This window comes from Papaver somniferum, unplaced genomic scaffold (genome assembly GCF_003573695.1).
Source record: "Papaver somniferum cultivar HN1 unplaced genomic scaffold, ASM357369v1 unplaced-scaffold_65, whole genome shotgun sequence".
Taxonomy (NCBI): Eukaryota; Viridiplantae; Streptophyta; class Magnoliopsida; order Ranunculales; family Papaveraceae; genus Papaver; species Papaver somniferum.
The window spans coordinates 3689444-3702045 of NW_020649304.1; the positions used below are offsets into that span (position 1 = coordinate 3689444).

Genomic DNA, 12602 nt, shown 5'->3' on the forward strand with positions numbered 1-12602 from the left:
TAGGGCTTATGGTTACGAGACTGCACCCTAAGTGGGGTTTTCTTCAGGCCGAGTGCAGTATAAGCCAAGACTTGTCAAGAATGGCAAAGTACGCTTCAAACGTCCCTGGCACTCTTGACTCAACCGTGTACCTCGGCGCCTTGATCAGATCTGCACTCCTTGGGAGAGTCCTTATTACCTTAGTCGCCCAACCTAAGTCATATGCTTAAGCTGAGAATCCAAGGTGCCTCTCCCGGATGGGCTTTATTGACCCCAAATCTCCATGACTCAGGTTCCGGTGGCGGTGTAGCCTTTCCCTGAGCCATGCAACAGGTACCCCCTTATATGACGTACTTTAGGTCTTACATTTGCCTCTTGCGAAATTGTATTCGCGAACTAGGGTGTACGCCATAAAGGTTCGCCTCTTTCTCTTTTGTCATTTTTCTCTGATTATCTTCTGTAAAATTCATTATCTCTGCGAGAGTCTCGCATCATCATATTGTATTTGATTTCGCAATCTCAATTTTTCATTCAATAAATGTATTTTGAGAATTTTACTTATTGCGAGAGTGTCGCAACAACTTAATCATTCATACATTTCTTGTTTTTATTACCTTTGCCATCCTCTGCTTCTTTATTATTTTCTCTACTACTGCTTCCTTGGTAGTGGTATGTTCATCATTTTTATTCTGAGCTAGCATTAGTTTCGCAACATCTCTTCTCTTCTTTCTTTCGATTGCATCCACCATCAACCTCTCACTTCTTGTGTATCTTTGATTTTGTGTCGCCAGTTTTCCTTCTTGTTTGCTCTTCCTTCGCAAGATTCTATCTCAGTTTCGTAACACCTCTTTCCTTCAACCCAATCTCCCTTTATGATTCCTACACCACTGGGGTGAGGGAATTTGATGCACTGGTGGAAAGTTGAAGCTACACCTAGAATCCCATGTAGCCAAGGTCGACCAATTAACGCATTGTAGGGTGATTCTACATCAACGACACAGAATAAGATTTCGAAGATATTCCCTTCAATGGAATTCGCATAGTAACCTCCCCTTTAGGCTTGTTAGCAGTACCATTAAAACCATATATCTTATATGTTGATGGTATAAGATCATCATCTCTTCCTCCCATAGTTTTATAAGTATGATAAAATAAGATGTTCACAGAGCTTCCAGTATCGATTAGAATTCTATTATTGCCCATGAATCTTCAGCTTCATCATCCTCATCTTCTTTCGGTTTTGGATTAATTTCTAATTTTACTACCAATGGATTATCATGCACCTCTTCTCCTTCGGGAATTTCTTCTGCGGTAAAAGAAATGATCTGTTTCTGCCATTCCTCTAGTGGCGAGATTTTCGCAATATTCATAATTTCTCTTCCATCATTATCTCTTGCGAACACTCTACTCAAAACATTGTCATGAAAATCTTCAATTGTCTTATATGAATGTACGATAGAGTGACAGAATAGATTTTTTGCTTTTGCACCAACTTCTATGAAGAATGTTTCCTTCTTTTTCATCGTGTTCACTTTGTGATGTCTGGTGGTGGTGGCAGTGGTTGAGATTGTGGGTGCCCTACCAAAAGTGTTTAGTTTTCCTTGATCTATCATTCTCAAAATAATTCTTTTTACATTTCTGCAATCATTTGTTATATGTCCATGAAAATGATGATAAGAACAAAACTCATGGCTTCTGTGGTTTGGAGGTGGTTCCGTTCCCATGTTCCATGGTGTTGGTATATTCTCCATCAAATTATAGCTTCCCATATTTCTCCACACTTGCATTTAGAGGTGGCATCTTGATTTCTTCCCATACTACCTTGTGACCTCCTTGTCCTCTATTATAGTTTTGTCTTTGACCTCCATAAGTTTCTGTGGTTGATCGAGTCTTTGAATCTTGTTATTTCCACCACGATTGTAGAAATTTTTCTCTTTCATACTCTCTTGATCTCGGCTTCCCATAGCCACCAGTTTCTGTTGATTGTTACCGTCACCTTCTCTTGTTGTACTTGCGAAGTATTCGCTACTGTGTTTATTAGCTTGGGTAATAAGCTTGCATTCGCTGTTTGTGAGTGGTGTTCGCAACTGGATATGATTCCATTTCATTTTGCCTTTCCTCTAGAGCAATGTATTCTTCTTGAAGTTCTCGCAATTCAGTCATTGTGATCGTATTCTTGACTCTGAAAATTTGGACATACAATAGGTTTGTTGCAAACATAGCATTGATAAATGATAATATAAGATATCTCTCATCTACACGGCCAGCCATTTCGCTACACATAGTTCTCCATCTTTTAGTCAGGTGTTTCAAACTTTCGCCAATCCTCTGTTTTAATCCAAACACATCTTCTATACCAGGTCGCGAAGATTATTACTTATATATGCCCCTAGAATGTAGTCTGCAAATGATTGAAGGATGTTATTGTATTCTTTGGTAGACCTTCAAACCATTTTAACGCCTCTCCTGTTAAGCTGGATGCGAAATATTTGCACAATACGGCATCATGATTTTCCCATTGCAACATGCACCTCACATAGGCTTTAATGTGTTGAATTGCACAAGTTGTTCCATCAAAAATGCTGGTTAATGCGGGCAAATTGCATTTCGGTGGTATTCCTCCTAATTGTACTTCCCTTGTAAATGGAGTTTTCGCAGCTTCTTCTATTGCTTCATCCAATTGTCTTCTGCCTACTTCTCCTCTATTATTTAGCATTCCTCTCATTTCTTCTAATTCTTTCAAGATTTGTTTATTTACACCTGAATTTGATCCATTGGTCTTTTTTTTTTCGCCTCTTCTTCTGCGTTCATGTCTTCTTCTCTCGCGAAATTTTGCATTTCTTCTTCATTATCCTCATCTCGTCTTCTTCTGCGATTCTTCTTCCTCTATCTTGAATTCGCAATGATGATGTCTCTCATTTTCCCCTCCATGATTTTGTTCATTTCTTATCAATTCATTCGCTGTCTTTCAGCCATCCTCTTTACTCTATCATACTCTTCATTGATATTACCGTTATTCCGGTTTTGTGTACGCCTTCTTTCTCGATTGTCGTGATTGTTCTGGCGAATTGTCTCCTGAAGCTCTTGTTCTTCCATTTCCGCTCTCAATCTTTCACGTTCGCAATTAAACGTGCTTGTTCAGCATAATGTCTTTCAATTTCTTCTTCAATTGTCTGTTGATTTCTTTGAGTTTCTCTTTCATGTAAAATTCTTCTTCCTTCCTCTCGATTTCCTTCGCCATCTTGGTCATTTCGTCCCTGATTGTCCGTTCTCTTGATTTCCCATTTTCCCATCATCAAAAGTTTCATTTTGTGGAACGTAACGATCATCACTCTTTCTCTATTTTCGCGATATTCTTCATTAGGATTTGATATTTCTTCTTGAATATTGTTTCCAGCATTGATTGTGGGTGAGTTTCGCCATTTCTCTTCTAGTCGATCTTGAATATGATTTTGTAATACTTCTCGATCTTCTATCTGTAGTCTTATATTTCCATCCTTAATTCGTGATTTTGCCTTGTTAGATTTGCACGTTCTTCTGCCTCAGCTCTTCTTTCTTCATGTATTCTTCGTCTCAACGTTTCTAACGCTCCAATTTCCTCATCTCCATGAATTATTCCTTCATCTGCTTCTTGATTTCTCTCTCCTGTCTATTTTCTTTTTGTTGCTCTTCTTCTACTTCTTCTGCCGAATTTGATTGCCAAGTGTGTATACTCACCCTATCATAATCTGTATTCCTCCTTGACTAGTGTTTGTTGAATTGGTGGTTGAATTTGATTTTCTCTATTACTTCTCATTCTAGTAGATTCTCCCATTTCACTTTTCTTTCTCTCCAGCAATTCTCTTGCTTCTTCTAACAGTAGTCGGTTGTTCGGATGTATTTCTTCTTCTAGCCATTTCTTCAATGTTAACAATATTGCAAGAAATTATGTAAAATTCTTAATCAATCACTCTAAATCTTCACAAATCTCAATATTAATCTTCAATTTTTTCTAGAATAATCTTCAATACGTCCCTGTTTCTAGCGCCATTATGTAGTTGCAGGAAATCCTACACTACACCCCTCATATGATTTCATTATTACTCAACTCATTTTTAGGTTTACACTCGTAATTTTATTGATCAATCTTTGAATGTTCTTACAAGAAAAGATAAAGGAATCAAGAATGACCTATGCTCTAGACTTTCTCTCTCCTATTTACTTGTTTCTTACTCAAAAAGATCTTCCCCTTCTTCTTTACCACTTGAACGACTATTTATAGGGAAATACATAGTGGATGACAGCTAATCTGTCCTTTATTTTCGGGTATGGTCTGCGACATTCTCGCAACCTTACAAATGTTAATTTCGCAAGCTCTCTAATTTTCGCAGGACTATCACATCTTTCTCGTGATTCTAGCTGACGTCGTTTATCGTATCATTTCTGAAATTGTTCTGAGACGCTGTTGTGTTGTGTTGTTGATAATTTCGCTGAGACATTATCGTTGCGAGATTCTGATCCTACAGTAAATGGCCATGTCATGGTCTGGAAGACCAGCCGCACTCTCAAGAACTTGGTGGCTCAACTTGATGAGCTAAATATAGCAAAGGATATTTACGTCGAAGGTACATTTTTGATTTAGAATTTATCTTGTTGTGAATGTCTGCAAGATTTATGTGTGTTACTGGTTATGTAGATGTATGTTAGAAGATTTAAAAGCTATGTTTTATTGTTTTCATCAGCTTATGCTTGAGCATCACTACAAGGATGGAAACATCACAGCTGATCATTTTGTCTGGAAAAGCAGCTTATTTTTTCGGCCTAACTGATGCATGGGTGGTGATCTAACTGATGTATGGGTGGTTGTTCTTTCCTTTTTTCTAAACAATATTTTGTCTGGTGATGTTGTGGGGAGATCCTTCCCAGGCTTGTAAGGATCACTTGGTGTGTACTCTCTACTTTAATATTATGTGTATTCCGAGGAAAATGACCCTTTCGCTCAGTTGTGTTATGAGTGGTTTTTTTTCACATCAGTGTTTCAAGTGCAAATCTCCATTTTCACCGATTTTCGGATAACTCTCATCTTTCCATCACTCTATTTTGAGAAAAAGATAGTTTTTCTAAGGATTTTTTGAGTGAATTTGAAATTGTTAACGACTTTCTAAGACGACAATATTTGTGCCCGTGTTATGCGAATTTCCATATTATTATCAAATAAGTCCTGATGTACACAATCAGCGATATGGATTTATACGCATACTAATAATATTTGCTCATACAAATAAATTATAAAATAAGATAATGCCTTTTCGATACATGGATTGAAATTTCCATAAATTCTGGGACTCCTCAACGTAAATTGTGCCTTTGATTACGTTGATCCATCATGTACAACCAGAACAACCAATGTGGTGTGAAAAATCCATCATGACACGGTAAGGATTTGGACCCATAGATTTGTAAAATCTTTAGAACTGATATAGTGTTCAGTACATCTTACAGATACAGGGGAGATATATTTATAACAACAGACTTAGACGGACTTGGGCAGGTCAAGTCAGTACGACTTGACTGAACCCTGTATTCCTAATACTGTAAAATCTTTATAATTGATATATTGTTCAGTACATCTTACAGATACAGAGGAGATATATTTATAAGAATGATTCTACACTCACCGATATTTCACACCGTGAAATACACCTTAAGGGTAATCGACGGAAGAGCACAACCCTGTCAACATTGGATAATCAATGGGCATGTGTGGGCGCCTTTTCCTATTTCACGCGTGATATTTTTGGGAGAAATATCACAGTGGATCTATCTTTACCGTATTTATAACAACATACTTAGACAGACTTGACTGAACCCTATATTCCTAATAAGATTGATGTTTGCTTGACTGCTTCCCCCTGGTGTATGCTAGGGTTTCTTCTCTTTAGATGACACGACAAGACCCTTACAAGCACAATACTTATTAGATATCGAAGTTGTAGTCTTCCCCCTGATCTTCAAAAAAGACATTTGCTTTTATCTTCTTTTTTTTTCGATTTTCGCTAGTCCATGCCCTACGCCGACCCTATAAATGAGCTCTGCTTCCTAGGAGAAGGGTATCCTAGTATGTAACGAGAATGATTTATCCACTGAAGAAGAGGGATCGTAGAGTGCATCGTGTGAGAGGGTGATGGGGCCCACTTTTTCCCTTCCCTACGATGCATTGGGTCCGTGCGATCCCTCTCAGTGCCCACTCGGTGCTTAATATATTTTCGGTGGGTATAGAAAAACTCTGTAACCTATGTAACCTATCTAAGAATAGCATGACATCCATAGAAGTTGGATCCGTACAATTCTTCATCGGAACCTCACTGATACAAGTACTTAATACAACTTAATATTTTCAATTGAAGGGCTCATCTCAACTTGGGACGGTCGTCCTAAGTTGAGATGCTCAGTTCATCTTAGGATGCGATGGACAAATCCTTTTATTTGAGGGTTTGTACATCCATTTTACTTGTCTATATGTCCTATTGTGGGTGTAAAATGGCTTGTTTGCACCCCATTGGACTTGCTCTTACACTGGTGAATATATTCGCCTTTATGGTGAAATACACTTTTTGCACTGTCTGTGTAGATGCAATATCTTGTTTGCACCTGCTATAAATGAAATTCGCAAGGGCTACACCTAGTTAGCACAATATCTTTCTTTTGATTGAGAGTTGATACCAAGCACCCGCCATGGAAGTGAATATCTTACTATTGTTTGAGACCAAGCATCCACCGTGGAATAACTATGGCTCTTGCAGGAGGCTCATAAGGAAGTTCCTGCGAGAAAAGGATGGTCGGTAAGTTCTGAGCTTTGGGCATGTATTTTGAGCTTGAGCTTGGTTGCATTGTTGCTGACCCGATGTCCCCAGTTCTTGTTCTTTATCCTTGATCTATATACAATAAGGAATAAATTCATGATCAAGAACGTTCCTAGATAGAAAATGAAAGATATTAAGGTTGACATACGGTTACTTTTAAGGTGGATTCGAACACCCTAAACCAAGCATCCACCCTATATTTGAATCCAATTGAATCCAACTAATGCTACCCCTTTATTTTATTAGAGATAATAATTACCTTGTCCCCTAGAACGGTATTCTGCTCTTTTAAAGATTTTTCCTATTATTTATAATAACAACAATGTATATGCATGAGAAATTTGTCACCTTTGATTAGCCAAACGTATATAAAGCATGTTTTTCTGTATGTGAGAAGAATGGAGAGGATAAAACCTTTCTCTGAAGCTCAGAAATGGATTCATACAACAGCTGGTTCTGTATAAAATAAATATGAAAAAAAATCGTATAAATAACTCAATACAGAGATACAAATTAGTTACCAAGTAATGTTTATTTGTATATACCTTTCTTGATTTAATTTTCTTCACGGAAGTATCAAGTTGGTGCTCAAAATTTTGTAGCTCTTTCACATTGAAGGATTTCAAATATTCTCCCATCATATGCCTGTTGGATTGCCCCAATTCTCAGGTTAATATATTAATGACCCATTTACAGTACTTTCGTACAAGTTTGTGTAATCTGTTTTCCCCCACCCTCACCCTCACCCCCCACCTCCCCAAAAGAAAAAGTAAATCCTTCGTTATTTGAGTGTCAGAGTTCTCCATTTTTTTTATCGAGTTTCAAACTTAAATTGCAATCTAATTACAAAATGCCTGTGTTTATTACATTCAAAGGCGCTACAATTGAGATTTGTATACAAAGAGATACATGCATCTCTACTGAACTTAGACATTTTAGATGATATGCAGATGATTCGGCTGCCACATGGTAAGTATAGTGTTTCATCTTACATATTAATATACAGACCTAATAAATAAATACGTACCTTTGGTTTCTTTGTAGAACTTCAACTTTGGCCTTAACTGTTAGAGCATAGCTCGGTCAACCTCGCATGCGTTGCTATATCAAGTATGTTTGTCAATGTTAGTGATCAAAACTATAAAGTCTTGATTTCTTTCCTATTAGCTAAGTCTCGGACTAGGATAGGAAAAGTGTAGTTGAGCTCAAGGACTTCATGGTGATTTAACGACAACGACGAAGATCTACACCAAGGAACCGTGGAACTTCATCAAAAAAAAGGTATGTGAAGACTTGAACTTATCTATCACTCGAAAGTCTATCTATTCTTCTCCTACTTCTTATGAGACAAAATTCGTATGATATATAGACTAGATCATATACACTTGATATTTCGAGCTGAGTATTCATTTCTTATCTTTTACTCGAAATCATGTGTTGGTAAAGCGTTTCGCTTTGATCAGGTTTATCTTCACCTAGTGACAAAGTCATGAAAGTTTCAATCACTTTGGAAATTTCTCTGACGAGAAAGGTTTGTTGTTCTTTACGACTGAATATCCCCCTCTGAGAATGTTTCAATGATTGAAATGAGAGTTTAGATTACATAACCATGTATTCCTTGAACCGAAGTTTTCGAACTTTGTTGATCAAGAGAAATCGGTAGGATTGTGGAATTGGCTTGCCAAGTCCGCGAACCCAGTCCGCAGACTCAGTCCGCGAACTGACGGAAGTTCTCAAACGAGAATTTCTGCTGGGATTTCCAAAACTCGTTTGTGTGCTAAGTTCGCGAACTCAGTCCGCGAACTGGCGGAAGTTCTCGACCCGAGAATTTCTGCTGAGTTTGGAAAACTCAACCGATTAGCTTAAGTCCGCGAACTTGTTTGTGAGATTAAGAGGTTATAATCTAAAGGTGTGCTCTGAATATGAAACATTAATTATTAAGGAATGTTTTATTCAAACCGTGGCTATAATGTTCATGAGCCGATTCTAATCGAATCGAATCATCTTTGTTTCAATTGTGTCTTGTGTAGTTACATAAGATCTCATAGCAATTGAACAACTCTTAACTAGTTCATTTGAGTTAATTGAACTAGTTATGGTGAAGAATAACATGATTAATATGAGATGCTCATATGGTTGACCTTTTGGGTTATCATGTTGAACCAACATACGTGTACTCGTTTGGGCATGGTTTTCTCAAACCCAGTAAACGTGTACTCAAGTGTGTGTGACAAGCTATGTCTTTCGATCTAAATGTTGAGAGATATTGGCTTGAATCTATATCAGGTTTTCATCTAACAGTGGATAGAGCTTGCTTTGTACCTAAGGCAAAACCCTGATTTGAAAGGCTATATATATGAGACATCTAGCAAGAGCAAAACTTAATCCCCACACGTATGTGTGCTACTAGTGCGCTCGCTAGAGTCGATCTTCATTAACTCTTGAGTTTCTTTTCTAAACTCGAGTTAACGACTTAAAGACTTTATTGGGATTGTGATGCCAAACCGATACTACTTTTATCGTAGTTGTGTGATCTAATCTTGCATCTTCTATCGTACGAGTACAATTGATTGATTGTCTTGAGATCGTGAGAGTTCTAAGATAGGCAAGATAAAGAAGTCACAAACATCTTCGTCTCACTGTTTGTGATTCCTCGACAATCCGCTTGTGTAGTCAGGAAGGATTGTAGAGAGGTGATTGATTAATCTAGGCTGTTCTTCGGGAATATATTTCCGGATTATCAATTGGTTCATGTTACCTTGATTTTATATCTAAAGACGGAACAAAACCTAGTGTTTATTTGTGGGAGACAGATTTATTCATTCGATAGACTTTTCTGTGTGAGACAGATTCGTTTATTATCAAGTCTGTGATTTTGGGTTGCAGCAACTTTTAGTTGTGGGTGAGATCATCAAAGGGAATCAAGTGCGCAGTGTCCTGCTGGGATCAGAGGCGTAGGAGTACAATTGTACCTTGTATCAGTGGGAGATTGGTAGGGGTTCAATTATAGATCAGTCCAAAGTTAGCTTGGAGTAGGCTAGTGTCTGTAGCGGCTTAATACAGTGTGTATTCAATCTGGACTAGGTCCTGGGGTTTTCTGCATTTGCGGTTTCCTCGTTAACAAAATTTCTGGTGTCTGTGTTATTTCTTTTTTGCATTATATTTTATATAATTGAAATAATACAGGTTGTGCGTTCGTGATCATCAATTGGAAATCCAACCTTTGGTTGTTGATTGTAGTTGATTGATCCTTGGACATTGGTCTTTGGTACGTCCAAGTTATCTCTCTTTGATAAAGACTCGCTATTGATTTTAGCTTGAGTAGAAATCAAATCGAGAGATTGATATAATAACTCCTTGAGATACTTTTTATCTAGATTGAGTTTGACTGTCTAGTTGATTTTATAGTAAAGTGTTTCGGAGTTAGTCCATACAGATTGCTAATCGAAATATTGGGTGGTGTTGTTAGACCACCGCTTTTTCAATTGGTATCAGAGCAGGCAAACACGTTAAAGACCTCATCAGTCTGTGTTTGTAGCGATATGACTCTATGGACAAGAGTATTATCTCTGATAAACGCATCACCAGTAATAAAGATTCTCTCTCATCTAAGTCTATTAAAGAGAAAAGCTATTTCATCTCGAATATAGAAAAACCTGATGGTTCAACGAGGGAGACAAACTATGGCATGGATGCTTCTGTTCTTCCCTCGAAAGAGGCCAGTTCTTCTAATGAATGGGATACAGCTGAAGAGAGTAGATTGATTCTAAATCTGATTAGAATACAAGTTGTTAGACTGAAGCAGTTAAAACTCCATCTCAATGATCCTCTTGGTAGTGTAAAAGATTGCAAAGTCCATGACGACGCTGATAATCAATCTCTTGAGAGCAGCCTCGAAAAAGATGCCTTGGATATTGAACGCCGTTTGAATAAACTCTCTGTTCAAGGTTGTTCAAATCAATCTAATATATCAAGAACTTCTGATGTTTTTCCTTCAGAAGTAAAATCAGGTGTCTCCACCAAACTCGGGACATTCTGTAAAAGAGATAAATCTTCTGATTAAAAGGTTTGTCTTGTTTGTGAGACCAAAAGTTTTTTTAAACAAAAGAGAAACTCTAAGTTGAATAAAGATTATTTAGTTCAATTACAACACACCCTAGACTTGATTCTCAAAGGTGTGACAGACATACGTATTATTGAGCCTATTGGCTTTCGTACCTATCATGTGTATGTTAACAGAAAAGTCAGTACAGTGAGTTCCTCCAATGTTCAAAGGAAGAATAGACGTCTGAATAAACATCGTTCGAAGGATGTCCAACACCGTGTCTCTAAATGCAACAATGTTCCTGTTGAGAAAGTCATCCCAGAAGAAAGGAAAGTCGATGAGATAAGAAACGATATTAAGGAGTTAATTGTGAGGTACAAAGAGCTTGTCGACAGAATATCCCCTTCCTCATGTCAAGACGCTTCTGGTAAGGAGTCTAACTATGTCTATTGTTTTGATGACAGTAAATTTTATGATAATTTCTCATGTCATACAGGATTCCTCTCTAAGATTAAGAGGAAAAACAAACTTAACCAAAGACAGAAACCTCGTAATGAGCCTGTGGCTCGTACTTGTGCTAATTAATCACAAGGTTCGAGAACTTACTCATATAAAATCCTGTTGAGTAAGTTGTGTCAAATAACAGGTATACTTGTTACTTGCATCTGTTGAGTTATGTTATTTTCTTATCGTCCATAGCTAAACTTGTGTTGACAGATCTGCTAAGTACAAGTATTGGTTAAGTCAAAAGAAGTTGTTGCATACTGTCTTAAAACTTGTTTTTAGGTCATGTTTTCAAATTGTTTGAAGGACTTTATTTCTTGGGTTTTCGTTGTACTCGAACGGATTTCATTCTGGCCCGAGTCAACAGTTTATTTGAAACCCTAAATTGTTGTCCCCAAGGATAAATACCCAACCTCTTAGGGTTACAAGTCACGTTCGTGTACTTCGGGTAGCTTTGGAGTTTTGAGAATGTCTTCCTCCTATTCTTGTTATGGCGGTTTTGGAAAAGGATTCCTTGACAAAGGTTTTGAGGTTGATTCTAAGAAGAAGAGAACTCTGGTAGATGAAGATCATCCCAATGCCTCATGCTTCTTTGCGTATACTCATGAAGATGCTGAAAAGGATGATATGATCTATGCTGAAGTTTTTCATGACTTTCTTAAGTACTTTGGGAAGCAAAACTGCAACTTGTTGATACTCTTAAAGGTCTTGATAAGGTGAAAACTGAGTTGGAAAAGGTTGTGTCTGACCTTGGTCTCATAAAATCTCAAATCAATGATCTTCGTAAAGAGAATCATCTCTCTGATGATGCAGAGAAGGATGTCGTTCACAAGCCGGAAGACTCCTTGTCCTGTGAGGATCCTGTGTTGGCCATATCCCTTTTCGCGGTCAGGGAAACGACGGAGTCTGGTTCTCTCTAGCTTGTCTCTTTAGATGCCTAGTATGTCTTCTTTTTGGTTTAGATAGAAGAATAACTAGTGCTTTGAATAGCGATGATTGTGACTACACATAGCTATTTTTGTTTTCATCTTCTCTTATGTTATTTTTTAGGTTTATTTGTATTAAATTCTAAAATATTTGGAGGATGATTATTATTTCAGTATTTTCCTGGTTTATTATATTGCAATATTTTTATGCGATATGTATTGTTTGCGTCTGTGAACTTGAAGGTCCCATATTGCGGTCAAAAGTAAAGTCGTTCATGAATGTATATTCGTGTTGATGAAAGAACG

At 37.5% G+C, this 12602-nt stretch overlaps 1 pseudogene; it reads right to left on the bottom strand.

Moving 5' to 3' along the window:
* Positions 1-6711: 6711 nt before the first annotated feature.
* The window catches only part of LOC113343671, a 35376-nt pseudogene continuing 29485 nt past the window's right edge, over positions 6712-12602 (bottom strand).